We start from the raw sequence: 5,464 nt of genomic DNA on the forward strand, positions 1-5,464 counted from the left end.
TTCAACATCAATAATAATATAGAAATCAGTTATTACCACTCGATCTTCTAGAAGAGAAGTCCGATCAGGCACATTTGAAAAATGCAGCCTATCAGTAACAAATAGGCATGGCAAAAAGATCCATTCATTCGGATCGGATGAGTGATCCGATCGGACGGATCATTACTGATCCGAAACATTCGGATAGTTATTGGATCTTGGATCAGATCCGGCCCGCCCCGCTTAAATTTTTTACGGATCGGATCTGACCCGATCCGTTTTAAATATATATTTTTTTTAAAAAAAAAATTACTTTTTAATATATTTTTTTAAAAGAAATAAGAAATTTGAATCTACCCTAAATTAAATCCCAATTTCACCAAATCCCATTTTCTTCTCCTCATTTTCCCGAGAAAATCCGAATTCCTCTCTCGTCTGATTTTAGGGTTTGCATCTCAATTTTTTTTTTCAGTCTCAGCTTCTTCTTCTCCGTCCCCTTTCTATATGTGGCTAAACATAGTTCATTCACAGGAAAACCCCTAAACTTCTCTACTGTGGCCGCTCCAATGGGGTCCTCCGGCTTGCCCACTTTGCCGGTTCCCTTCCTCTCATCTCAATAAGGTATCTTGTGCGTTTTATTGCTTTTATTGTTGTTCTGGATTCCAACCCTGTTCCTTGTGCGTTTTAATGTTTTGATTCAAAATGTAATGTTTCTGTTTTTGTTTGGGTAAATGGATGAGCGAAGCCGCGACTGGGATTTTTATCTCAGAAGTTTATCGAATAGTGCAGTCTGCCAGAGACTCCAATACTGCCAGTGATCCCGCTTCTGATTCTTCTCTTGTACAATCTGTGAGTGTCTCTGATTTATCATTTTCTTAAAGCTTGTATGAAATGAAAACTTTGAAAAATGAGTCTTAATTCGAGTTAGGTAATGCGTGGTGTGGTCTCTCTCTCACTCACTGTCTTGAGTTCGCTTTTTGAATAATTAGGTTAAGAAGCTTCATGAATTATGTAAAGCTGAGAATGCAGAGGATCTTGTTGTAAGAGTTTATCCACATATTAACAAGCTTTTTTCAACGCTCAGTTGCTTCACTGTCACAATCTCGAACATCCAATGGCCTTCTCTTACTGGTTCGAATTAAATTTTCACAAATTTATTAGCTGCAATGAGATTTGATTTGGGATGAAGATATTTTTAGATGAAAGAGATATTCTTTACAAGTATTATTTTTTACTCACTTTTAATATATTGTGTTTAGTAGAAATATAAACTTTATAATTGATGTGACCACTTTTGATCTTGTAATCCTAGCTAAAACTTTGCATATCCTTAGAAACTAATCGATACCCTTTAGGCTTTATCTATCACTATGCATGATTGCTGAATAAAATTTGACCATCTACTATTGCCCACATATTTCTCGCCAATGTTTTTTTTTACAATTTGACCATTTGTCCTTGATTTCTCTAGCTGTTAGTGTAATTTAATCCATACTTCTTTCTTGTCTTCGAGTTGCCTTGCTTTGCTATTTATGGTGTTGAATGTTAAAGGTTTTTCCACTTTGTGATAGTGAAGTTGAGGTACAAGATCTGCTTGATAATCTTGGACTGAGAGATAAGCAACAATTTGTAAGTTTTCTTAGAATTATTAAAGGAATACACTATAACTTTTCTTATAGAAAAGTTTGAATATATTATATATTCATCCATAGTGAAGTAAGTTCTAAGAAAATTTTTGTGCTGCGGTGATATAAGGATGAGAACTTGTGTATTGTTTTATTGATTATAGTTGAAATTAACAAATGGTTATGGTTGATAAAATAGGGGAAATACTGTCCAATTTTTTATAAATGTATTTTGTCTGCATTAGTTTTTATATAATTGAGTATGATGTTAAATGTAGGTTATATGTCTGCCCAAATGAATTCTAGTTTTGGGGGTGCTGAATTTGTTACATCAGAAGAAGTAGAGTCTAGTGATAGAATAGATGAAACTCAGAGTGGAGAGACAACAAATAAGAAAAAGAGAAGATCTCCTGCATGGGATTACTTTACTTTGCAAACGATTGACAATGTATTGAAAGCAGTGTGCAATCACTGCGGGAGGCACATGGCGGCAGGAAAAAATAAGGGGACTAAACATTTAAATCTTCATGTAGATCGATTTCCAGTGTTGAAAGAACAATGTGCAAATGCCATTGCAAGTCCTATAGTCACCTACAATCTTGATCAAGAACTAGGAAGAAAAAAGTTAGCTCATATATGGGGAGAACTTTCTGAATCAGATCTTAAGGTAGAAGATGAAGATATATGTTTACGTGTATTTTGCCGTAATTAACATTTGAGTGTCTCATGTCATTTATTTTTTCACCAACAACAACATTGCGGTGATTAGTTAGTTTGTTTCAGCGTTAATTATTTTTATTTTATATTATTTAGGACAGTTTATTCAATACTGCATTAGTTCTAAAGCTGATTCAGTAACATTACATACATACTTGTTTTCTTTAAAACTGAGTTTGTGCCATCTAATAATAGCCAGTACCGGTATGCATGTGTATTACTGGAAAGGTCTACGGTTTTCAGCTAGACAGGACTTGGAGGGATTTTCTAAGGTAGGACTAGTTTAACAATTGATCACCGACACATCATCATGTTCAATTAATTTCCCACAAGCCTGAGAAAATCAAATGACAGGGCTAACGTGCTAAAAAGGAAGAAGCAAAGGGTTCTGCACAGCAAGGGGAAGAAAATCAGGTATAATGGACCCCCATCTTGTTCTTCCCTTGCTTTCTATAATAAGTTTTTCTGCTTAATTTTGTTCTCTCTCACTGCTATAGATCTCAACTCCTGCGAGTGAAAATGATGTAAGAATCAGAGATGATCTCGAGGCCTCCACAACCCCAATGGATGCTGAACCTGAAACTGCTGGTGTGACTGACATGGTGTCCCAAGGTGGCAGTCCAATGCCGGACGAAAACTAGAAGCAAAGCTCTGACACAGATGTCGGTCCAGAAATGGGCCAATTGGAAGCAGATTCTGAGGCAGAGGCGGGGATCATTGAGGGTGAGGTTGATTTAGATGCAGCTTCCTGACTATGCAACCAACAAGTTCGATTTGGAAGAGAACGAACTCATCTTCATTTCCGGAATACCAAGCAAACATTTATAGCCTTATAATGCTCCATTCTTAAAGGTATTATAACCAGCTTAGTGAAACTTTAGTGGCTCATTCCTTCAAAGCTGCAAAAATATTTATTTCTGGTAGGATCAAATCATTACTTCTTTATGCTCTTAGTCAAAACAGTTTTGCTCTTTTTTTATTTGTGAGTTTTTTAGGCTAAAAATGAAATGACCCCTTTTAGTTTTATACATTAGTAATATATAAATATATATTTAAGAAGAAAAAATCAAGAACTCGTCATTAATTTTATAAAAAAACTAATTGTGAATAATAAATAATAAATTAATAACTAGAAAATAAAAAACTGTATAAAAAAGAAAATAAAACTCATCATTTTTTTATAGAATAATTGATGACTGGTTAAAGCTTGTTGTCGATGAACAACAATGATATAAGTCTTGTGTTAATATAATTAGTGAATATCTCTTCCACTGTGTCTGTCCTGAAATCATTAGAAGTGTAAATTAAAAAAAAAAAAAAATTATAATTTTTATAGAAGCAATGAAAATGCACGCTTTTTTTGTTACAATTATAAAAAACTATATGTAATATTACCTTATTGTTTCTCCATATTGGTTTTGTCTCTCCAATATTGTTGCACGGCGATACAATACATTTTTGTAGTAATCTCGAACACGTTTTGGGACCTATTTTAGAATTGTGTCAAATATTTACTAAGAAATAAATCTAGTATTTTATCGAATCTTTATTATATAATTTTTTTCTTTTAAAAGAAAATTAAAAAATAAATAAAATTACCTGATTCAGCACTAATTGAAAGTTCTGTAATACTGCTTCTGCAGAATCAATTGATATTTCAATCTCAAGAGCCTTAAAATAACATAATTAATCATCAATAAAATTTCACCTTTTAAATTAAGTGTTTCAAGTGGAGCTTAATAATAAACGCAAGAGAAGGCAATTTCAACTTTTATTATATTATATAGTATTAGGCATTAGTAACATGTAATGCATGTTTGCTTAAAATTGTATCAAAGTTGTTAACTTTAATTATTAATTTAAATAATAATAATAAAAGGTAAATTTAATAAAATTCTTATATTTTTTTAAATATATAACATACAATTTTAAATTTATTTATAAAAAATTGTATCTAACTAATTAATTTTATTAAATAATAAATTAAGTAAATAACTAAAAAAAAATATAAAGTATGATTAATTATTTGAATTAACGTCTAATTTAAATTTAAATTAAGATTTATATAAAAAAAAATAATTATCTATTTTTGCTGATACTTTTAAATAATTATCTAAATTATATTTTAATAAATAAATTAAATTTAGTCTTATTTTTTTAAAAAAAGAAATAATTAATTGATTGATTTAACTGTGTTAGTTTTAACTGAAAAAAAAAATCGTTAAACTAACAATTTTCGTTAGATATTCACATTTAATATAAGACAAATATAATATAATAGAGATAAGTTTAAATAATAATAATAATAATAATAATAATAATAATAATAATAATATAATCGTTTAAATTTGAATCACAATATTAAATATTTTTAGATATGTACAGTAAATTTAAATTTGAATCACAATGTTTAAAAAAAGAGCAATTACATAAGCACATTTAAGAGTTTTTTTGGGGCTAAACCCTCTCAACTATCATTCCACTTAAACTTAATTCTCTAAATTCAAATTTTAGTGGTAAAACCCTCCAAACTATTGAATTGTCAATAAATGTAAAGTGTTATCTATTTTTCACAGTTAACTGCGAACTTGAAATTGAAGGGTTAAGTGTAAGTAAAATGATAATTAGAAGGATTTAGCCGCTAAAAACTTGCACATTTAATATAATAGAGATATAAAGAAGACATGACAACCAAACAATTAGGGTTTTTAATTCCAAAAATACATCTCACCTGATGTTGTATAGGTGGGAAGGACATTAAAGCAGGGGGATCATCTTTATTAATTGTTGGAATTTCAGTCCCATGATCATTACTAGTATGAAATCAAGAATTAGTACTTTAATTAAAAAAATGAATTATATATCATAATTATGAGATAACTAATTAATTAAGAAACTTACTTGTTGAGATTTTGAATGGAATTTGAGAGGCCATGTTGAGAATAATGTGGAGTTAGAGGAGATTCTTTAAAGATGTCTTCCATAATACGACCAACATCTTTATTTTCAAAAAAAATACTTTGATATATCATCTTCTTCAATATTTGATGATGGGTATTTGAAGTTTAATAAATCTTCATTTCCTATATCTTTAACATTCTTCCCCTTGTTATTATTATTATCATCATTATGAGAAGAATCAT

At 30.3% G+C, this 5,464-nt stretch overlaps 1 long non-coding RNA gene across 1 annotated transcript; it reads left to right on the forward strand.

Annotated features, from left to right (window-relative positions):
- Positions 1–411: 411 nt before the first annotated feature.
- LOC133039479 (uncharacterized) lies at positions 412–1,402 on the forward strand. The gene is made up of 3 exons (XR_009688630.1): positions 412–600; positions 725–828; positions 969–1,402. It is a non-coding gene; the product is annotated as an uncharacterized LOC133039479 (long non-coding RNA).
- Positions 1,403–5,464: the final 4,062 nt, after the last annotated feature.

This window comes from Cannabis sativa, chromosome 6, assembly GCF_029168945.1.
Source record: "Cannabis sativa cultivar Pink pepper isolate KNU-18-1 chromosome 6, ASM2916894v1, whole genome shotgun sequence".
NCBI lineage: Eukaryota > Viridiplantae > Streptophyta > Magnoliopsida > Rosales > Cannabaceae > Cannabis > Cannabis sativa.